A 25,006-nucleotide genomic window follows, 5' to 3' on the forward strand; every position below is an offset into this window, starting at 1 on the left:
AGAAATTGGCAGTACGTCCAACTGGCCTCATAACCACAGGCCATGTGTAATCACACCAGCCCAGGACCTCCACATCCAGCATCTTTACCTCCAAGATTGTCTATACCAGCCACCCAGACAGCTGCTGCAACAATCAGTTTGCATAACCAAAGAATTTCTGCACAAACTTTCAGAAACCGTCTCAGGGAAGCTTATCTGCATGCTCATCCATATGGTTTGGCATACCTCTCCCTCTTGTATGGGGGGCATTAAAGACCTAACTATATACGTGGGTCCTGCTTGATTGTACCCCTTGTGGTTTGGGTGAGCTCTTTGAGTCGTGGGTTCCCCACCAGGATGATTTTCTGAGTTGCACGCCGTGGTCAAATAACCATTGTTACACATTTTTATCAATGTGGTTTCTCCATTGTACACTTCTAACTGAATTGATGCAATATGTAGCCTTATACCCCTGAAGAAGAAAAAAAAAACATTGATTTTTGAGTGTTTATCTCTGTTACCAACAGGTTCAATCAGGCTATGTTTGTACAACAACCTATCTTAACCGCATTGTTTTTAAATGTTTGTGTACAATATTTTTCTATTTAAGATGCATGTAATAAAATCAGTATGGTTTTTAAACTGTTTTTGATTTATGCCCTAAAAAATTCCACCCAAGGGGGATCTATATGCACACTAAGGGCCGGAAATTGGGCGGCATTGGCCGGTTCAGTAGAAACTGGCTGACATACTGTCGAAGGGCCAGGACTGATGAAGGTCAGCCAGCTTCTGTTGAAGGGGCATAAACGATAAAGATCTGCACACGATCAGCATGCTCAGCCAATTGCTGAGATCGCTGGCGGGTGTGTTCTGGGGGGAGGCAGTCCCATTGTAAGAACACAATAGCTCAGCAGGGGAAATCGCTGTATTAACATTGCATAGTTCGTACTGAGGCTCCTCTCAAGCTCTTCATTTTTTTTGTTCAGCACACTGGGTTGAAGGTTTGGCAGGCCATACACAGTGTGAATTTGCCACAATCCACCCAGACAGTGCTGACAGAGGAATCCTCCTGCAGAGCAATTGTCTGCTCCTGGCTGGCGGGGGAATCCGTCCCCATCGAGAGAAGACAGTTATTATCGCTAGCAGATATATCAGCAATTACCAATAATCGCACGAGAAACCTGGCAGGCTGATTATATCCAAGTTGATTGATCAACTTGATACATTCAAAAACAATAAAAAGACCTACCCCAGGAGGGTGTTCGGGTCACAGCACTACACTCCCCCTGAATTGATCATCACACGCCTGACAAAGGGGTCCTGGGTGCCTCAGAAACTTTGCACTACACTGTTTTGTGATGTGATCTTTCTTTATTAAAAACAAAAAAAAAACTTTGGACAAAATTGAATAGCCCTGGTGTGCTGGCGACTATCTACATTATCGTTCGACATTAGCAGAACAGAAATGTTTGTTTCGGATAGATTAGTTATGTTACTAATTTTAATTTCTTTATGGAATTCGTTTAGTTTGGTTTTCGGACTTAGTTTAGTTTAATTTTTTTATCGTTTAATTTCATTATTTTCTAACTAATTCCAACTTTTCAGAACGATTAGAATTCGGATCGGTCGAAAAATGATCGACCGATTTCGAATTCTGTGTGAAGAAATAGCTGGTTGTTAAGCAGCAGGCCGGGAAGCCAGCCACCCGCGTCCTTAACAACCACGAGTTAGCAGGCTTCCCCACTGACAGGTGAATGTAAAGAAAAAAATCCCGGCAATAGAAAAAAAAAAACGACGTAGGGTCCCCCTTAAAATTCATACCAGAGCCTTATCTGAGCATGCGGCCTGGCAGGTTAGGTAAGGTGGGGGGACAAGCGAGCGCCCCCCCCCCCCACCGCCTCCTTAACCATACCAGGCCCCGTGCCCTTAACATGGGAGAGTGGGTGCTTTGTGGCAGGGGGGCTCTGCACCCCCCACCCCAAAGCACCTTGTCCCCATGTTGATGGGGACCAGGGTCTCATCCCGCCAACCCTGGGCTGGGGTCTGCGGGCGTGGGGCTTATCGGAACCTGGAAGGCCCATTTGACAAGGGGGCCCCCAGATCTCGACCCCTCCTATGTGAATGGATATTGGGGTAAAAAATTGTTTCCCTCGATTTAAATCCATCATCAATCATGACGCCCGTCGGACCCGAAAAAATAAAAAAAGGCTTTCACACCTTGAGAGGCTTCCTGCCGTCTGCCTTTTCTCTGCTTTGACAGTTGTTTTATAGGCAAGGGAAAGGGGCCACCAGGCTATGTCGCCCTGACATCACTAGATGTCATGCACAGAGCCCCCTCTGCCCCAAAGCACCCACACCTCCATGTTGAGGGAATGTGGCCTGGTATGGTTCAGGAGGAGGGGTTGCGCTCACTTGCCCCCCCCCCTTTCCTGACCTGCCAGGCTTCGGACCAAGGGTCTGTAATGGATTTTGGGGGGATCCCACGCCGTTCTTTTTTTTAAATGTTTCTATTGCTGGGCACTTGCCAGCATTCTTTTCTTTACATTCATCTGTCAGTGGGGAAGCCCACTGACAGATGATGACTCATGGTTGTTAGGACGCGGGCGGCCGGCTTCCCAGCCCACTGTTTCACAACCAGCTTTTTCTTCACACAGAGTTAGAATTGTTTTTCAACCGATCCGAATTCTAATCTTTATGAAAAGTTGGAATTCTTTAGAAAATGAATAAACGAAACTAATTTTAACGGATATAAACTAAATTCGTTACTATTTCATTCAAGGGTTCGGATACATCCAAGTCTCTGAATAACCAAAAATTTGTCCGAATTTATATTCGGACCAAAATGAATTGCACGTGTCCAATTATCCTGCATGTTCCAGTATCCAGCTGGCAGTCGCTACAGCACTGGATACCTTAAAAGCTCATTTGAGGAACGTGTGTGATGGGAATATGGACTGTGGAAAGCACAGCGGTCACAAAGCGCGCCCGTAGGAGGTTGTACTCCTTGAACTGGAGAGCCATGCTGTAGTTGTCCTTTGGCTATAGCACAGGCAGAAACTGGTTAAAGCAGATCTGTAGGGGGCCAATCTTTTATTGTGTCAGAAAAAAACTCCAGGTTTGCTGTCACTTCAAAGCTGACCCAAAAAAAAAATATTTTCCATTTACTAACACGTGGCCGCTGTCAGCACTGTATAAATTGTATGTAGCATCAGCTATATACAGTATACAGCCCTATGTTCCAATAGCACTACGGGGACTTCCCATCCTGTTCCTGGAATAAAATCGAGTCGCTCTGAGCAATGCTAGCCATTCACAGAAAGCCTTATATTTTATCAATGATAACAAGACTTCCTCTGAATGGCTGAGATGAGATTGTCCCATGTCCCATCATCTGCACACCTGGAAGCCTTTAAAGTGGAAGTAAACCCTCCTATCATTTTCAGCCAAGGAAGCTGCCATCTTGGCTTCTGTTTAATCCTCCATGATTAAACGGCCATGATGCTGCATGTGGGATCAGTTATGACACCAGTTGTTGAGTGATTTGACAGTTTGGTTGAGAGCACAACCACTGTCACAGTTACATTGCCGGGAATGTAACTGTTTTTTGAAACGGTTAAATTGATGGGGTTAACTTCCACTTTAAATCATTAATAAAATACAAAGCTTCCTGTGAATGACTGAGCAGCTCTCAGCCCAACTCGATTTTGTTACAGCAGCAAGTGAATAGAAAGTGGGAGCAAAGCTGTGTTAGACTTTAAGTTTACACTGCCTAGCCAGAGCGGAGTGGTTTTTGCTTTTTAGGTTTAAGCCTGTAAAAGCCATGTAGATGCCATATACAGTTGTGCTCATAAGTTTACATACCCTGGCAGAATTTATGATTTTTTGGCCATTTTTCCGAGAATATGAATGATAACACAAAAACTTTTCTTTCACTCATGGTTAGTGTTTGGTTGAAGCCATTTATTATCAATCAACTGGGTTTACTCTTTTTAAATCATAATGACAATAGAAACTACCCAAATGACCCTGATCAAAAGTTGACATACCCTGGTGATTTTGGCCTGATAACATGCACACAAGTTGACACAAAGGGGTTTGAATGGCTATTAAAGGTAACCATCCTCACCTGTGATCTGTTTGCTTGTATTTAGTGTGTGTGTGTGTGTGTGTGTGTATAAAAGGTCAATGAGTTTCTGGACTCCTGACAGACCCTTGCATCTTTCATCCAGTGCTGCACTGACGTTTCTGGATTCTGAGTCATGGGGAAAGCAAACGAATTGTCAAAAGACCTGCAGGAAATGGTAGTTGAACTGTATAAAACAAGAAAGGGATATAAAAAGATATCCAAGGAGCAGTATTCAAACTCTAATCAAGAAGTGGAAAATGAGGGGTTCTGTTGAAACCAAACCACGGTCAGGTAGACCAACTAAAATTTCAGCCACAACTGCCAGGAAAATTGTTCGGGATGCAAAGAAAAACCCACAAATAACTTCAGGAGAAATACAGGACTCTCTGAAAACATGTGGTGTGGCTGTCACAAGATGCACTTGAAGAAAGATGGGCTGCATGGTTGAGTCACTAGAAGAGAGCCATTACTATGCAAATGCCACAAAGTATCCAAGTTACTATACGCCAAACAGCACAGAGACAAGCCTCAAACCTTCTGGCACAAAGTCATTTGGAGTGAGGAGACCAACATTGAGCTTTTTGGCCACAACCATAAACACTACATTTGGAGAGGAGTCAACAAGGCCTATAATGAAAAGTACACCATTCCTACTGTGAAACACTGGAGGTGGATCGCTGATGTTTTGGGGATGTGTGAGCTACAAAGGCACAGGAAATTTGGTCAGAATTGATGGCAAGATGAATGTAGTATGTTATCAAAAAATTACTGGTGGAAAATTTGCATTCATCAGCTCAGAAGCTGCACATGGGACGTGCTTGGACATTCCAACAACTGATAATAAATGGCTTCAGCCAAACACAAACAATGAGTGAAAGAAAAGTTTTTGTGGTGTGTTATCATTTATATTCTCTGAAAAATGGCCAAGAAATCATAAATTCTGCCAGGGTATGTAAACCTTTGAGCACAACTGTATATTGCTTTTCCTAAAAATTATAATGGTTATTAAGAGATGTATTTAAGATCCTCTCACTTCATTAAGTGCGCTGATATGGCTTAAAGTATATGTGAATCCTTACCTTGTAAAACAACCCATTTAGTTTAAAATAAAAGGCAAAACATTTGTGTACACACACACTTATATACATGTATATAAAAAAATTATAAATATCTTTGTTTTCCTCATCTGTATACAGGGCTTATAAAGGTGAGGGTGGGGAAAGCAGTACACTGATCAGAACACAATTTTGCTACTGGAAGGCAGGTACGTTGTTCTCCCAACACAGCCAGAAAACTGACCACACTGGGATGGTTGTGCCCTCATGCCTAGCATGGTCAGTTTGAAATAGAAAAGCAGAGGGACTGGCAAGATCACCAGGTATTCCACACAAAAAAAGCAATACAAAGAGAACAGGATACTTTTTAACACAAGTGCATGGAACAGCAGACACATATCAGGAATATGAAATGTTGGGGTAACATAGGGGTTGATTTACTAAACTGCAAGTGCACTTGCTCCAGAACTTAGTAAATGAGGTAACATTTTACTTTGCAAAGAATACTCAATCACATGCAAGGAACATAAAAAAACAGCATTTTTGTTTGTACATGACTTGATGATAGAAATTAGCAGAATTTCCCCTCATTTCAGTGCTTCCCCTCAGATTCAGAGCAAGTGCACAGTATATTTGCCTTTAGTAAATCAACCTCATATCTTTGATGATCCCCAGGAGCACCATCAAATCTATCATAACCATTTGGAAAAAAATGGCACAACCGCAAACCTGCCAAGAGACGGCCGCTCACCAAAACTCACGGACCGGGCAAGGAGGGCATGAATCAGAGAGGCAGCACAGAGACCTAAGGTAATCCTGGAGGAGCTGCAGAGTTCCACAGCAGAGACTGGAGTATCTGTACATAGGACGACAATAAGCCATAGGCTCCATAGAGTTGGGCTTTATGGCAGAGTGGCCAGAAGAAAGCCATTACTTTCAGCAAAAAACAAAATGGCATGTTTTGAGTTTGAGAAAAGGCCTGTGGGAGACTCCCAAAATGTATGCTGGAAGGTGCTCTGGTCGATAAGACTAAAATGTAACTTTTCGGCCATCAAAGAAAATGCTATGTCTGGCACAAACCCAACACATCACATCACCCAAAGAACATCATCCCCACAGTGAAACATGGTGGTGGCAGCATCATGCTGTGGGGATGTTTTTCAGCAGCCAGGACTGGGAAACTGGTCAGAGTTGAGGGAAAGATGGATGGTGCTATATACAGGGAGATTCTTGAGTAAAACCTGTACCACTCTGTGTGTGATTTGAGGCTAGGGCGGAGGTTCATCTTCTGGCAGTACAATGACCCCAAACACTGCTAAAGCAACACTTAAGGGTTTAAGGGGAAACATGTAAATGTGTTGGAATGGCCTAGACAAAGCCCAGACCTCAATCCAATAAAAAATCTGTGGTCAGACTTAAATATTGCTGTTCGCAAGCGCAAACCATCCAACTTGAAGGAGCTGGAGCAGTTTTGCAAGGAGGAATGGGCAAAAATCCCAGTGGTAAGATGTGGCAAGCTCATAGAGACTTATCCAAAGCGACTTGGAGCTGTGATTGCCGTAGTGGCTCTACAAAGTATTGACTTTAGGGGGGTGAATAATTATTTACATTGACTTTTTCTGTTATTTTGTCCTATTTGTTGTTTGCTTCACAAAAAAAAAAAAAAAAAGCATCTTCAAAGTTGTGGGCATGTTCTGTAAATTAAATGATGCAAATCCTCAAATAATCCATGTTCATTCCAGGTTGTGAGAAAACAAAACACGAAAATGCCAAGGGGGTGGATACTTTTGCAAGGCACTGTATCTCCTAAACGGTGCACGTTTAGGAGATATTTACATTACCTATAGGTACAAATTATTCTTTAGGCTTTACTTCCTCTTTAACTCAGTAGCTACAGAACACAAGCAGGTAAGGATCTACAGTAGTGACTGCAAAACATTTAATGTATTCTAAAGGCTTGCTTTCAACAAAACTGCTGTTTCACTTTCTATTTACTGGATTCTTAACCAGCTCCATTTAGGTAGCGTAATGTAACACAGAAAAAGTGTAATACAGTATATTTGCTTTCATTGCCTGAAATGAAAACAAACGAACTACATGTACTTAACTTGGAGACCTAAATGAATCCCTGATGAGCAGCTTTTAAGCAGCATATCCAGTAATTGCAGCAGTCAGAGTCATGACATGCTTGTATGTAGTGTAATTACCTGATACTGCTCCCCATCCAACTCTTCACAAGTCTGCTTTATGCAGCTGGAATGCAGCTTTTTTTCCCTCGTTGTGTTTTATTCACTGTAGGAAACATATGACAACTTCAAGCTCACACAGATGTCAGACTCCCCCCATTAATGCTTCTTTTCTCATATGAGTAAATGTAGGTTGGGGTGGAGTTTAAGGCCTTTAAACAGATGGTTTGACACAGAACTATTATTTTGCCCAATGGTTGTAGGGATTTGGGCAATGTTCTCCTATATTGCTCCAGTCAGTACGTAAAAATGCTTGTATTGCAAACTCCAATCAAACATGGCAAAGGGCCCAGCTATAGGGTTTTCCTTACTAAAAGGCCCTTCTATAGGATTGGAGAATGGCACTTTGGTGCAGAAGATTTCAACACAAGACGCCAATCTCCATATGTCAGAGGGGACTCATTCTCTATATTTTATGGCCTTAAAGCCTAATGCTGAAATGACATCTAAGATCTAAATCCGTAAGCTCTAACGAGCAGGGCCCTCTTTTTGCGATTCGGCGCTGTGTGATTTTAACTGACAATTGCGCGGTCGTGCGACGCCATACCCAAACGTTCCCACAAACAGAGCTTTCTTTTGGTGGTATTTGATCACCTGTGCGATTTTTACTTTTTGCGCTATAAACAAAAAAAGAGCATAAATTTTGAAAAAATAACAATATTTTTCACATTTTTTTTATATGAAATTCCCCCCAAAAAAAATGTAAATATCAAAATTTTTTTAATTTTTGGCCAATTTGTTTTCTGCTACCTATGTTTGGTAAAGAAAAAAATCACAATAAGCGTATTTTGATTGGTTTGCGCAAAAGTTATTGCATTTACTTTACTAACTCATTTTTGGTGGGGTTTTTTTTTTTTTTAACGAGTAATGGCGGCAATCTGCAATTTTTTTTGCGGGACTGCGACATTGCGGCGGACAGATCGGACCCTTGACTGACATTTTTGACACTTTTGGGGGAACCAGTGACATTTCTACAGTAATCAGTGCTATAAATATGTACTGTTACTGTAAAAATGACACTGGCAGGGAAGGGGTTAATTTTATTGGAGAGGGAGGGGTTAATGTGAGCTATGCTGAACCCTGCAATCTGTCACTGTTTGTCACTTAGGAGATCCGCCCGCTTTGTTTACACAAGCGGGCGGATCTCCAAACTCGATTCCCCGACGATCGGGGAAGAGCGGCGGTGCTAACTGCCGCTCCTCTCCTGGCCCGACTCCCGCTGTGACTAAAAACAGTGGGAGCTAGCCTGCCCACAAGGGGAGGGGTCCAGCGACGTAGGTCTACGTCGCTGGACGGAATTGAGCCACTTTGCCGCAGTACAGTCCCAGTGACTGGTCGGCAAGTGGTTAAAGTGTATTGTATTTGTACTGTCTACCCTCAAGTTGTAAAGTGCTGTGTAAACTGTCTGCGCTATATAAATCCCATATTATAATAATAATATGATAATCTATTGTCTAGTGTCTCTATATTCTGATTGGGCCTGTGAAAATGCAGGCCATGTGTTTTCTAGTTCTGACCATCACCCACTGTAGCCTTTCCCAGACACAGTAGAAAATGTATATGACAAGATTCTGCAACCCAGCAGAGAAGCCGCTAGTGAAGCCTGGAGTATTCAACTACAAAATAAACTTAATTATTATTATTATACAGTTTGCACAGCGCTTTACAATATGAAGGCAGACAGTACATTTACAATACAATTCAATACAGGAGGAATCACATGACATGTATGTTAAAGAGAAACTGCAGACAAATGACTAAATACTAAGAAGGACGGATGTCCAGAGGTGACAAAGAAAGCTGAATCCTGATGAGTGTCATTCCCCCCCCCCCCCCCACCACCCACCCTCCCTGTCTGGGCAGTATGTCAATCACAAGACTTCCAAAAACTACACATTTTTTGAAAGGTAAAGCAGGAAATATATATGCATTTCAATTGTAGGTTTATCTACGTTTGGGGCTGATCTGAGGTGTAAAGGTGCCAGCATTGGGGCTCATCTGAGGTCTGAAGGTACAGGAACTGAGGCGAATCTGAGGTATATAGGTGAATGGATTGGGGCTCATCTAAGGTCTATAGGTGCCAGAATATATGCCCTTTATGAGGTTGGTAGTTACAGGATCTGGGACTGATCTGAGGTCTGAAGGGCACAAATTGGGATAGATTTGAGATCTGAAGGGTACAGCAATTGGGGCTGATCTGAGGTCTGTAGGTGCAGGAATTGTAGCTGATCCTAGGTCTATGGGAGCAGGAATAGGGGCTTGGCTGAGGGCAGAAGATGCAGGAATTGGGGCTGCTCTGAGGTCTGTAGGTGCAGGAATAGTGGCTGATCTGAGGTCTGTAGGTGCAGGAATTGTAGCTGATCCTAGGTCTATGGGAGCAGAAGTAGGGGCTTGGCTGAGGGCAGAAGATGCAGGAATTGGGGCTGGTCTGAGGTCTGTAGGTGCAGGAATAGTGGCTGATCTGAGGTCTGTAGGTACAGGAATTGTAGCTGATCCTAGGTCTATGGGAGCAGGAATAGGGGCTTGGCTGAGGGCAGAAGATGCAGGAATTGGGGCTGATCTGAGATCTGTAGGTGCCAGAATTGAGGCTGATCTGAGATGTGTAGTTGCACGAATTGGGGCTGGTCTGAGGTCAGAAGGTGCAGGAATTGGGGCTCATCTGAGGTGTAAAGGTGCATGCAATGGACATGATCTGAGGTCTCAGGTCTGGAGGTACAGGACTTATTGTGCAAGAATTGTATTGTGTACATAACTGTATGTGCAATAATTAGGGCTGATCTGCAGTTTGTATGTGCAAGAGTTCGGGCTGATCTAGGGTCTGAAAGTGCAGGAATTTGTGCTGGGCTGAGGTTTAGAAGGTGCAGGAATTGGGGCTGATCCAAGGTCTTTAGGTGTAAGAATTGGGGCTGGTCTAAGGTCCGTGGTGCAGGAATTTGGGCTGGTCTGAAGTCTGTAGGTGCAGACATTTGGGCTGGTCTGTGGTGCAGGAATTTGAGCTGGTCTGAGGTCTGTAGGTGCAGGAATTGGGGCTGGTCTGAGTCCTGTAGGTGCAGGATTTAGGGCTAATCTGTAAGATTCTGGTACCTTTGGTAACCTTATTGCCCATTTTCCTTTTCATATTGCGTCCCACCTTTTTAGTTAGGTGGAACGCATATACCTTTAAGCCGTATGACATAATCACTGAGCGCCGCTCTGAGCGGCTATTTCAATCGCCGGCTTTCTCTCTCAGGTTGTTCGTTCAAACCGCATGCTTACAAGCCTTGTCTTATGCTGCCGGAGCCTCTAGCTATTCTCTTTACCTGGAACAGACCGGAACCTCGATACTGATCCCGTATCTCGCTACCGGATCACTCCCTCACTACCGGACCCCTCTACTTACTAACCTTACTAGTGATAAGTACCCCACAGGGGATTCCTCCATAACAACCTTACACTATCTACTTCTGCACATTAAGGAGTGTTACTATCTATGCATTACTAATTCTATCATCTGCACTGTTACATAGATTGCTAGCTCTTGAGTCTACTACCATCTATCCTTGCACTGGGTTAGTCTCTCCTGTATATCATCTGCTGTCCTTACCACCTATTACCATACATGATTACTAACCTATCTGCATCCTACCTATTACCGTCTATTACTCTCCAGAACATTACTATCAAGTGCTTATCATTGCTATCACTGCTCACCCCTGTCCCTTCAGCACATCACCTCTATACTGTCATATACATCCTATCACTCCAGGAACATCTTATTGAGTGTGTGTATATCTGTATGCTGAAGCAGGCGGGTCCACAGTGATGAGTCTGGAGAGTTGGATCTGGTAATTCAACACATCTCTACATGACTACTGAGTGGAGATTCTGCAGCTGCAAATCCAGCTTACTATAAAAACGCAGGAGCGTTACATAATCTGAGTGTAACGATGCATACACTGGGGGTGATCTAAAGTCTTAAGGTGCAAGAATTTGAGCTGATCTGAGGCCTGAATTTCATGTGTTGGGGCTCATTTGAGGTGTGAAATGTATTAATTGGGGTTGCTTTGATTTCTGAAGCTGCATGCATTGGGGCTAACCTGATGTCTAAAGAAAAAAAAAAAAAAAGCATATTTTGTGAGCGCACCAGTTAATATAATATTATTTTATGAGCTTAACTTGCCTTTAGTAGTACAACTACAAAAAAAAAATCCAACTATATGACTACTGCATGCTAATATTCACTGGCCCGCAGGTTGTGTAATGCTTGTATAAAATGGCACTTGTTGAAATGATTGCTGACCCCTGCATTTTTCATTAAAAAGACTTTTTTTTTTTTTTTTTGGACATGGTGGAACCTGCAATTTTAGTCTTAAAATCCACTTCATTTCTGTGTTCAATATATTCTTTTTACATAATAACATATTAGTTAAGATTGAATAAAGACAATAGTTTATCCAGTTCAACCTGTGTGTGTGTGTCAGTGATGACAATCATTACCCACATCTCTGTATGTTGTGTTCTTTAGGATGCTCATCCAAGAGTATTTTAAAAACATCAATACTCCCTGCTGACACCACCAATTGTGTAACACGTTTCTCATGTAAAGTCCCAACCTCTTTCTTTTATTCAATTGTGGAAGAGAGTTCCACATTCTTACCGCCCTGACAGTGAAAAATCCCCTACGCAGCTTAAGGTTAACCTGCTTCTCCCCTGATCTCATTGTGTGGCCCTGTTTCCTCTTACACTCCTTGAGACAGAATAACTTTTTTCCTTTGCTTGGATCACCATTGAGATATTTGTTAATCGCTATCATGTCCCCTCTCAAGTTTCTCTTCTTCAGCAAAAAAATTAATTTAGTGCTTGTAGTCGCTCCTCGTAATTGAGATCCTTCAATCCCTTAATTAGTTTTGTTGCCCTTCTTTGGACTCTCTCTAGCTCCAGTACATGCCTTCTGAGGATCAGTGGCCAGAACTGGACATAATACTCCAGATGTGGCCGGACCAGGGTTTTATAAAGTGGCAGGATTATAGTTTTATCTCTGGAGTATGTCCCCTTTTTATGCATGCTAATATTCTGCCGGCTTGGGTAGCTGCAGCTCGACATTGCATGCTATTGTGCAGTCTGTCTTCCACTAGGACCCCAGAGCTTTCTTCATCCTTGAGTCTCCCAGAGGTTACCCCCTAGTGAGTGCATTTATGTTTTTAGCCCCCAAGTGCTTTACTTTACATTTCTCCACATTAAACCTCATTTGCCATGTAGTTGCCCACTCCATTATTTTGTTCAGGTCTTTCTGTAAGATGTGAAGTTATTGCCCTGCTTATTTTTGTGTCGTCCGCAAAAACTGAAATTGAGCTATTTATCCCATACCTCTATATTATATATGAATAAATTAAACAGAATTAGTCCCAGGACAGAACTTTGGGGTAACCCACTTACCACTCCAGACCAGTGTGAGTACACTTTATTTATCACCACCCTTTTGACGCGCCCCTGTAACTAGTTTTCTATTCAAGAACAAACCTTATGGTCGATGTCCGCAGACCTCAGCTTGTAGATTAAACGTTTGTGGGGAACTGTAATTAATGCCTTTGAAAAATCCAGATACACCACATCCACAGGTCTACCCCTATCTAGATCACAGCTCACTTCCTTGTAGAATGGTAACAGATTGGTCTGGCAAGAACGTCCCACGCTGATTACTACTGATGATACTGTTTTCATGAGCAAATTCTTGGATATAGTCCATTATTAGTCCCTCCAATAATTTACCTACTATTGATGTCAGGCTGACTGGCCTGTAGTTCCCCGGAATATGTTTTTGCCCTTTTTTGAATATTGGTACCACATTTGCTTTTCTCACATAAGCTGGTACAGTTCCTGTCAGTATGCTGTCTGCAAAGATTAGTCTAGTTATAACCTGACTGAGTTCTTTGAGGACTCTCAGGTGTAAGCCATCTGGTCCTGGTGATTTTATTTGTGTTAAGCTTTTTATGTCTTCCCTTGATTCTGTTAGCCACAGCGGTACGTCCTGTGATGTGATACTAACAATACTGTTGTGGTCAGTATACCCCTCCTTTTCCTGTGTAAAAGCTGAGCAGAAGAAAGCATTTAGAACAGTTGTCTTCTCTGTGTCATTTATAACCATCCTCCCTTCATCATTTTTTATGTGGGCAATTTTTTTTTTTTTACTCTTCTCTGCTCTCCGTCACTCAATATTGTAATAACATCCTCTGCGATTGTTATGTATTGTATCCAGAGCCAAAAATAACAACTATCCAACATGTCTTGCATGTTTAAGTAGCACATGATGGGCTATTGATGAACGTAGGTTTGATATCAGAGACATGGTGAGAGATCCTAGCCTGATGTGTATAGTATCTATGGTCAAAATGTAAAAATATAACCTAATTTCCACATTTAATTAAATTTTAGCCTACTCCTACTAAACTTAATTATCTTGAAGTTTGTAAACTCACTTTGTGAAGAATCCCACGCATTTACTTTATTGAATTCTGTGACACGTATTCACCATGCCCTGGGATAATTCACTACTGTGTCACGCATTTCACAAAGGCTGACTTCTGACCGATAGAGGTGCTGAGAGGAGAAGTTTCAGGAGGAGGAGTCAGTATGGCAATCACTGCTTGCAGTTAATAGGGTATCATAGGACAGTGGTCCTCAACCCTGGCCTACAGGGCCCACTAACAGGCCAGGTTTGCAAGATAACTGAAATACATCCCAGGTGATATCATTTGCTGCTCAGTGATTGCAGTACTCTAGTCTGCATCTCCCCAAGGTAATACTTAAATTCTGGCCTGTTAGTGGGCCCTGAGGACCGGAGTTGAGGACCACTGTCATAGGATATGCAGTCCTTAGAAATCAAAAGTAACCCAAAGGAGTGAGCAGACAAGGAACTGCAAAGCATGCTGGGAATCTAGGAAGTTGTGGAAAGAGATGGTCAGCAGACAGAAAGAACTCGGAAATGAAAGGAGATTTTTAAAATATAAGTTCACCTTTCATAACATGGTACATGTTACACCCATATTCAGGGTATATCACGTAACATGTTCTGAAAGGACCGGCTCCTGCTCCCCCACTTTGACAGCTAGCGGGGGATCTTCTCCCCCACTAGCTATCACAATTTTTTAAAACGCATGGATGAGTGAGTTTGGGGTGGAGGAACTTGACTGGCCTGCACAGAGTCCTAACCTCAATCTGATAGAACACCTTTGGGATGAATTTGAGCGGAGACTGTGATCCAGGCCTTCTCGTCCACAACAGTGCCTGACCTCACAAATGTGTTTCTGGAAGAATGGTCAAACATTCCCCTAGACACATTCCTAAACCTTGTGGAAAATCTTCCCAGAAGAGTTGAAGCTGTTATAGCGGCAAAGGGTGGGCCAACTCAATATTGAAACCTACAGACTAAGACTGGGATGCCATTAAAGTTCATGTGCGTGTAAAGGCAGGCGTCCCAATACTTTTGGTAATATAGTGTAATAAAAAGTGGTCAATATTATTTCAAAATTATAATAAACAGTGCATAAATACAGTCTCTCGTGTCCTTTCTTTGCCTATCCTATGTGGTGTTTAACCACTTAACGACCGGCGCACGACGATCTACGTCGGCACTCAGCCCCGGCCAGGCAAACTGACGTAGGCCTACGTCAGCACTTTTTGCCGGCCCTGTGCGCGCTCCCGCGCCCCGCCGCCGCCGCCGATGACTCGATTGGGTTCAGAACCGATCAGTCATCAGGTCCAGGCCAATCATTTTTGGTCTGGACCTGTTGATCGGTCCTGCCCAATCAGATCATCCTCTAAGCCTGTGAAATGTAAACACAGGCTTAGAGGAGATGTGCCCTCCCCCCACAACGGTCTTTTTGGATCCAGCGTGAGAGGAGAGCACATCTTACTGTGAGTACTGCACCAAGCACACCCACACACAGTTAGATAGGCACATTTTACCCCCGATCGCCCCCCCAATTAACCCCTACAGCACCTGACACAACACACACTATATACAGCATATAGCATATACCTATATACCTGTATAAGTGTGATTTGTGAACAGGTGTAGCCCTTGCGACCCCCCCTTTTCCACTCAAATTACCCCCCACCCCCCCCTAATAAAGATTTAACCCACTGATCCCCCCTGAACCCCCCCTGATCACCGCCGTTAACCCCTACACCCTCTGTCACATCAGCACTAATACAAACGCAATATACGGTGTTATTGTATTTTTGTATTAGTGTCATTGTGATCAGAATTAGCGCAGGCGACTAAGTTTCTGTCCCAAGAAGGTTTAGGGTCCCCGCCACCCGACCAATAAAGATTTAAGCCCCTGACCCCCCCCCTGATCACCCCTACACCCCCTGCCATAACACACACCGTATACAGTATATAGCATTTTGCTATATATCCGTATAAGTGTGATTTGTGGTCAGGTCTAGCGCTTGCGACCCCCCCTTTTCCACTTGAATTACCCGCCACCCCCCCTAATAAAGATTTGAGCCCCTGATCCCCTCCTGATCACCGCTAGTTAACCCCTACACCCTCTGTCACATCAGCACTAATACAAACGTAATATACTGTGTTTTTGTATTTTTGTATTAGTGTGATTGTGATCAGAATTAGCGCAGGCGACTAAGTTTGTGTCCCAAGCAGGTTTAGGGTCCCCCCCACCCGCCCAATAAAGATTTAATCCCCTGATCCCCCCCTGATCACCCCTACACCCCCTGCCACAACGCACACTGTATACAGTATATAGCATTTTCTATATACCCGTATAAGTGTGACTTGTGACCAGGTTTAGCGCTTGCCACCGTTCCTTTTATCCTTAGGATACCCGCCAGCCCCTTCCAATAAAGATTTAAACCCCTGATCCCCCCCTGATCACATCCCGTTAACCCCTACACCCTCTGTCACATTAGCACTAATACACACATAATATACTGTTTTTACTGTATTTTGTATTGGTGTCATTGTGACTTGAGGTTGTGCTAGCTAGCTAGTTTCTTTCCCAAAGGAGGTTTAGGGTCCCCGCCACCCCCCCCAGATCCCCAGCGCATAGTTTAGAAATAACCCCTTGATTGCCACACACACACGCACGCACGCACATACACTTCCATTTCTAGTATAGTGTTTGAACAGATCAATATCTGATCTGATCAGAACTATACTAGCGCCCCCATAGTTTAGGGTTCCCAAAACGCAGTGTTTGCACGATCAGCACTGATTCCTGCCAGCACCTGCGTTTAACCCTTTCACCCAGGTAAGTGTAGTAATCAACAGATTACTGTCACTTACAAAAAAACACAAGACACAAAACCGCTGTGTTAGCAGAGTCAGGCCTGATCCCTGCTAGCATTAGCAGTTTTTTTGGTAGCGCTTGAAATAATCTTCGACAACCAGGTGCTTTTATTACCTGTGAGTCGCATCACTGTACGGGTAAATTTAGTTACCAAAATGTCTAAACGTTCGTACAGTGATGAAGCTATTTACAGTATAATGACCATGTCAGGTGAGAGCGATGGGGAAGCCTCACCGGCAGAATCAGGGTCAGTATACGAACCAAATGACAGCAGCGGCTCCCTGACAGATAGCTCCGACGACAGATGGGTCCCTGTTAGACCCAGGCGTACCCGACCCCATTCTGGTGTTGTTGAGATGCAGGAATCGCAGGGTGCTCGTATGGAGCAGAGTGTGGGTACTAGTGCCGCTCATCCTTCTGGCGACCTGGCAAGCGCCAGCGGCCTAGTACACCCTGGACCTAGTACAACCAGCACTGCAGTAAGACCTGGTGACGTGGCGAGTCCCCTAAGTGCAGTTGAAGCTGGTGCGGTGGCTAGCACAAGTAGTGGCCCGCAGCCACCGCGTATTCGAAGACAGGCCCGTAGAGCCCATAGTGCCCTCCCCGATGCGCTGGCATTTCCTAATTGGCAACCCACCGATACTACAGCGCCAGTACTTCCCCCATTCACCGCCCAACCTGGAATCCACGTGGAGACAGCTGGTTTTACGCCCCTGAACTTTTTTGAGCTGTTCTTCACGGAAGATCTTTTCAGATCTATTGTGGATCAATCAAATTTATATGCTCAACAATTTATCGCCGCCAACCCAAATTCGCCCCTTGCCAGACAATTCGGCTGGAAACCTTTAACGGTTTCCGAATTTAAGATCTTTCTGGGCCTTTCCCTCCACATGGGCATAACTAAACAGAGTGAATTGCGGCTATATTGGTCCACTAGCCCACTTCACCATATGCGCATGTACTCTGCCTCCATGTCCAGGGCGAGATATGAGCAAATTCTGCGATTTATGCATTTCAGCGACAATGAAATCTGTCGTCCTCGGGGAGACCCTGCATACGATCGGCTCCACAAAATTCGGCCCCTCATAGACCACTTCAATCAGCGGTTTGCAGCCTTGTTTACCCCCGAACAAGTTGTCTGCGTTGACGAGTCCCTGATTAAATTTACTGGCCGCCTTGCTATGAAACAGTACCTCCCCAGCAAGCGTGCCAGATACGGGGTCAAACTGTATAAATTGTGTGACAGGGCCACAGGCTATACAGTTAGTTTCCGGGTCTATGAGGGAAAAGATAGCTGTGTGGAGCCCCCCAACTGCCCAGACTACATAGGGAGCAGCGGTAAGATCGTTTGGGACTTGGTGTCACCCTTATCCGGAAAGGGGTACCATTTGTACGTGGACAACTTTTATACAAGCGTGCCACTATTTAGTCACCTGCTCGAATTACAAATTGGCGCATGTGGCACCGTGCGACCTAATCGCCGGGGCTTCCCCCAACGGCTTGTAGATTCCCGTCTTAGTCGGGGGGCGAGAGCCTGCTTGAAAACGGACAAATTGCTTGCGGTGAAGTGGAAGGATACACGGGATGTTTATGTTCTGTCCTCCCTTCACGCAGACACGACAATCCAAATCACTACGGCAACTGGCGTTGTGGAGAAACCCCTCTGTGTCCACGAATATAACCTTAACATGGGAGGGGTGGACCTTAACGACCAGATTTTGGCGCCGTATTTAGTTGCCCTTAAAGCCAGACGCTGGTACAAAAAAGTGTCTGTTTATTTATTCCAATTGGCGATGCTGAACGCCTTTGTCCTATACAAGGCGTCAGGACGAACTGGATCTTTCCGGGAATTCCAGGAAGAGATCATCCTTGCCTACCTGTACCCAGGAGGCATGCCTGCCCAACTTCCCCTTCCAGATGCAGTGAGCCGGCTGCATGAGAGGCATTTTCCTTATGCCCTCCCGAGTACCCCTACCCAAAGATGGCCCCAAAGAAGATGTCGTGTCTGTCGCAGGCGCGGATTTAGGCGTGACACCCGTTATTATTGTCCCAAATGTCCTGACCAACCTGGTCTCTGCATCGGGGAATGTTTTGAGCGCTACCATACACTAGTGGAGTATTAGTGTAGGGTACAGCACGACACAGTGTAGGGCACACAAACACAGGGTCTCGAAGGATGTTGGATGTCCATCGACATTTTGAGAGACCCAAGCTGGAAGAGAAGATCGCAGAAGATCGCAGTCCCAAATCAAGACATGAAGAAACAGTTAGAAAGAAAAATAAAAGGATCCAAAAACTGTTGTTGTGTCAGTCATTTTATATGTCCTTCTACTCTTCTTACTGTACATTTAAATGTCCTTTGTTTGTTTTTTCATTCTTTTGTGACCTGTTTCTCCTGCAGGTACTCGTCGGCTACCACGCATTGATTTTATATATTCTGACACAAACAGTGTTTGCGCTCAGCATATATGGATACCTTTGCTGATAGCAGCTGTGGTGATTTTCTGATTTCAGCACTGCAGTTAAAATCCTATTTTGGTATACGTGGATAGCGCCGTGTATACCCATCATTAAATTCAGTGGGTGGTTGTTTGGGCGGTTAATGATGAGAATCCAAAAACTTTTGTTGTGTCAGTCATTTTATATGTCCTACTCTTCCTACTGTACTTTTTTTTAATGTACTTTGTTTTTTCATTCTTTTGTGACCTGTTTCTCTTGCAGGTACTTGTCGGCTACCACGCATTGATTTTATATATTCTGACACAAACAGTGTTTGCGCTCAGCATATATGGATACCTTTGCTGATAGCAGCTGTGGTGATTTTCTGATTTCAGCACTGCAGTTAAAATCCTATTTTGGTATACGTGGATAGTGCCGTGTATACCCATCATTAAATTCAGTGGGTGGTTGTTTGGGCGGTTAATGATGAGTAATACTACGCATTATTCCTGTGCTGATTTCTGATAGGTTCTCTTTTTTTCCGTTCAGCCCACAGGCTGCATGAAAAAAAAAAAAACCTATATGCCAAACAAGGACTAGCAATGTACTGGTACGTTGCTGGACTTTGAGTGGTTATACCAGGATGATGCCTGCAGATTTAGGCATCATCTTGGTATCGTTTTTTACAGCCAGCGGTCGGCTTACATGTAAAAGCAATCCTAGCAGGTAATTGGCCGCTAGACTGCTTTTACATGCAGTGGGAGGGGCCTCCCCCCCCCCCACCGCCGCCTTCCGCAGCCTTCCGTGGTTTTTCTCGGGCTCTCCTGTCCCACCGGTTAACCCGAGAGTGCAGCCGGTGGTTCAGTTATCTAACCATAGAGCTAATTGAAGATTAGAATGGCTCCAATCATCTCTATGGCCTAAGATGCCGGAGGCTACGAGCATTTCATGACTTCTGTTTCGCCAGAAATAAACAGGGCCATTGGGAAATTGGGAAAGTATTTTATCACACCAATTTTGGCGTGGTCAGAAGCATTAAGGTCAGAGGAGAGATCTAGAGTATAAAAGACCCCAATTTTTAAAAAAAAGAGTACCTGTCACTACCGATTGCTATCATAGGGGATATCTAAATTCACTGTGATAGCAATAAAAATGATTTAAAAAAAAAAAAATTAAAGGAAAGGTGTCAAAATAACATAAAAGAGCAAAAAAAAAAAAAAAATCGAGCTCCGCCCCCTTTCCCCCGTGCTTGCGCGCAATGGCACACGCAAGCGTTGGTCTAGTGTCATATGTAAACCGCAATTTCAGCATGCATGTGAGGTATCGCCGCGATCGCCAGATCGAGTGCAGTAATTCTTGCAGTAGACCTCCTCTGTAAGTCTAAAGTGGTAACCTGTAGAGACTTTTAAAGGTTTTTAAAAATGTACGTACGTTTTTGCCGCTGCGCAGGTGTGCGCAATTTTTAAAGCATGTCATGTCAGGTGTCTATGAACTCGGCATAAGATCATCTTTTAAATTTTACCAAACAAATTGGAATTATATAGTGTATTTGTGCAATAAATTTAAAAAAAATGTATTTTTTTCGCAAAAATTGCGTTTGGAAAATCTGTGCGCAAATACCGTGTGACAAAAAAAATTGCAACATCCACCATTTTATTCTATAGGGCCTCTGCTTTAAAGAAATATATAATGTTTGGGGGTTCAAAGTAATTTTCTAGTAAAAAAAAAATATTTTTTCATGTAAACAAAAGGCACAGAAAAGGCTTGGTTTTCAAGTGGTTAGAAGAGTGGGTGATGTGTGGCTAAGATTGAGCGTAAAATGCAGGGACTGTTCAAACACCCCCCAAATGACCCCTTTTTGAAAAGTAGACACCCAAAGCTATTTGCTGAGAGGCATGGTGAGTCCATGGAATATTTTATATTTTGCTACAAGTGTCGGGAAAATTATTATTTCTTTTTTTTTTGTTGTTTTTTTACAGAAAGTTGTCACTAAATGATATATTGCTCACACATGCCATGTGTATATGTGAAATGACACCCCAAAATACATTCTGCTGCTTCTGAGTACAGGGATACCCCATGTGTGAAACTTTTTTGCAGTCTAGCCGAGTACAGGTCCCCGAAAACCAGTCCCCACTTTCAGGCTTTCCAAAGGCGTAAATTGTTGATTTCACTCCTGACTACCTATCACAGTTTCGGAGGCCCTAAAATTCCAAGATAGCACAAAACCCCCCCAAATGACCCCATTTTGGAAAGTAGACACCCCAAGCTGTTTGCTGAGAGGCATGGTGAGTCCATGGAATATTTTATATTTTGCCACAAGTTCCGGGAAATATATATATATATATATTTTTTTTTTTTTTACACAAAGCTGTCAGTAAATGATATATTGCTCACACATGCCATGGGTATATGTGAAATGACACCCCAAAATACATTCTGCTGCTTCTCCTGAGTACAGGGATACCCCATGTGTGAGACTTTTTTGCAGTCTAGCCGAGTACAGGACCCCGAAATCCAACCTCCACTTTCAGGCTTTCCAAGGGCGTAAATTGTTGATTTCACTCCTGACTACCTATCACAGTTTCGGAGGCCCTAAAATTCTAAGATAGCACAAAACCCCCCCAAATGACCCCATTTTGGAAAGTAGACACCCCAAGCTGTTTGCTGAGAGGCATGGTGAGTCCATGGAATATTTTATATTTTACCACAAGTTCCGGGAAATATATATATATATATATATATATTTTTTTTTTTTACACAAAGCTGTCAGTAAATGATATATTGCTCACACATGCCACGGGTATATGTGAAATGACACCCCAAAATACATTCTGCTGCTTCTCCTGAGTACAGGGATACCCCATGTGTGAGACTTTTTTGCAGTCTAGCCGAGTACAGGACCCCGAAAACCAACCTCCACTTTCAGGCTTTCCAAGGGCGTAAATTGTTGATTTCACTCCTGACTACCTATCACAGTTTCGGAGGCCCTAAAATTCCAAGATAGCACAAAACCCCCCCAAATGACCCCATTTTGGAAAGTAGACACCCTGAGCTATTTGCAGAGAGGCATGTTGAGTGTTTTGCAGATCTCACTTTTTGTCACAAAGTTTTGGAAATTGAAAAAAGAGGAAAAAAAATGCATTTTCCTGTTTTTTCTTCATTTTCCAAAAAAAATGAGAGCTGCAAAATACTCACCATGCCTCTCAGCAAATAGATTGGAGTGTCTACTTTGCAAAATGGGGTCATTTGGGGGGGTTTTGTGCCATCTTGGCCTTTTATGGACTTCAAAAGTGTGATAGGTAGTAAGGAGTGAGATCAACAATTTACGCCCTTAGAAAGCCAGAAGGTGCAGATTGGTTTTCCGGGTCCTGTACGCGGCTAGACTGCAAAAAAGTCTCACACATGGGGTATCCTTGTACTCAGGAGAAGCAGCAGAATGTATTTTGGGGTGTCATTTCACATATACCCATGGCATGTGTGAGCAATATATCATTTACTGACAACTTTGTGTAAAAAAAAAAAAAAAAAAATATATATATATATATATATATATATTTCCCGGAACTTGTGGCAAAATATAAAATATTCCATGGACTCACCATGCCTCTCAGCAAAAAGCTTGGGGTGTCTACTTTGCAAAATGGGGTCATTTGGGGGGGTTTTGTGCTATTTTGGAATTTTAGGGCCTCCGAAACTGCGACAGGTAGTGCAGAGGTGACATGAACAATTTACGCCATTAGAAAACCTGAGAGTGTTGATTGGTTTTCGCGGTCCTGTACACAGCTAGGCTCCCAAAAAGTCTCACACATGGGGCATCCCCATACTCAGGAGAAGTGGCAGAATGTATTTTGGGGTGTCATTCCACATATACCCATGTCATGTGTGAGAAATTTATCTTTTAGTGACAACGTTGTGTAAAAAAAAAAAATTAAAAAAAAAAGTTGTAATTTTCCCGAAACTTGTGGCAAAATATAAAATATTCCATGGACTCACCATGCCTCTCAGCAAACAGCTTGGGGTGTCTACTTTCCAAAATGGGGTCATTTGGGGGGGTTTTGTGGTATCTTGACATTTCAGGGCCTCCAAAACCGTTATAGGTAGTGAGAAAATGCAATGAAAAATGTACGCCCTTTGAAATTCTGATGGTGGTGATTTGTTTTCCGGCTCCCGTACACAGCTACGCTCCCAAAAAGTCTCACATATGTGGTATCCCTGTACTCAGGAGAAGCAGCAGAATATATTTTGGGGTGTAATTACACATATACCCATGGCATGTGTGAGCAATATATCATTTCAATGACAACTTTGTGTAAAAAAAAAAAAAAAAATTATTTTTGTCATTTTTCAAACACCTGTGACAAAAAAATAAAATATTCAATGAGCTCAACATGCCCCTCAGAACATTCCTTAGGATGTCTACTTTCCAAAAAGTGGTAGTTTGGGGGGGTTTTGTACTGCCCCGCCATTTTAGCACTTCATGAAATGAGATAGGCAGTCAGAAATTAAAGCTTCGTAAATTTCAGTATTTACACCATAGTTTGTAGACGCTATAACTTTTGCGCAAACCAATAAAAATACGCTCATTGATTTTTTTTTGTCAAAGACATGTAGCTAAATATATTTTGGCCAAAAAAAATGACATAAATTGAGTATATTGGATATTTTTTAAAAGACAAAGTTGAAAATGTCATTTTTTTGCAAAATTTTCGCTCTTTTTTTATTAATATCGCAAAAAATAAAAAGCGCAGAGGTGATCAAATACCACCAAAAGAAAGCTCTGTTTGTGGGAAAAAAAGGACGTAAATTTCGTTTAGGTACTGCATTGCATGACCGCGCAATTATCAGTTAAAGTCACGAAGTGCCAAGTTGAAAAAAGGGGTCTGGACCTTTAGCAGCCAAATCCTCCGGGGCTTAAGTGGTTAAAGGATAACTCCACTTTCGAGGAGAAAAAAAATAGCAAATAAAGAAAAAACAATATAGCGTATACAATTGCGACACAAATCATATTGTGATTGAATGTTATTAAAAGTTACCTTTCCTTTTCAATCTGCAGCTGTTGTATTTTCTGAAATTTCAATGCAATATGGCTACCTGGAGTGTTCTTTACACAGAATGTGTACTGACCACACCCCAGAAACATCATTTCCTGCTTGTGTGATTGGCACACCAATTTTCCCAGAAGTCTGTCTATATAAGTCAGATTTTTGGCATCCCCTGCAACAAAAATGTCGCTTATGGTGAGATACTCCCAATAGGAACACGTCTAAAGGGATGCAGGCCCAGCATCTTTCCTCATTAGTGCTTTGCAGCTGCCACAGCTGATAGATAAATATGAAACCACTCCCATTTGACCCACTCACACAAAGGCATAGAGGAACAAATAATGATTTATTCAGAATAACAAAAGGTAGGAATCTGCAACAAAGTTTGTTAAAATCCTTGTAAAGTACATAAATCACCCAGAGGAGAATGTTTTTTTCTCAACTAAAGTGGAATTACGCTTTAAGCTGAACTTCTGTGTCTCATACCAGCATTACTCTGTTACCACTGTGCTCTCAGAACTCTTGTCTTCTTTTTACTTGTGTCTCAACATAAATCATGACTCCTCCACATCCATGGATCCTTCTATGGTCTCTCAGAATTCCCTCTATTATAGGTCTATTGGTGGGTGCGTTCTCCTTTAAGATGCTCCTCTGTGTATTTTCCAGGATTAGCCTCGCCCAAGGTATAGGAAAATGTGGAAAAAGCCTCTCATAGTGTGATATTGTTTAAACCATTAAATTGATTAAACCTAAAAGACCACACTTACAATAAAACAACTTGGTACAAGCATAAAACCACAAGAACAGGACAAACACATCTGCTTAC

Source organism: Pelophylax lessonae (genome assembly GCF_965119305.1).
Source record: "Pelophylax lessonae genome assembly, chromosome: 9".
Taxonomy (NCBI): Eukaryota; Metazoa; Chordata; class Amphibia; order Anura; family Ranidae; genus Pelophylax; species Pelophylax lessonae.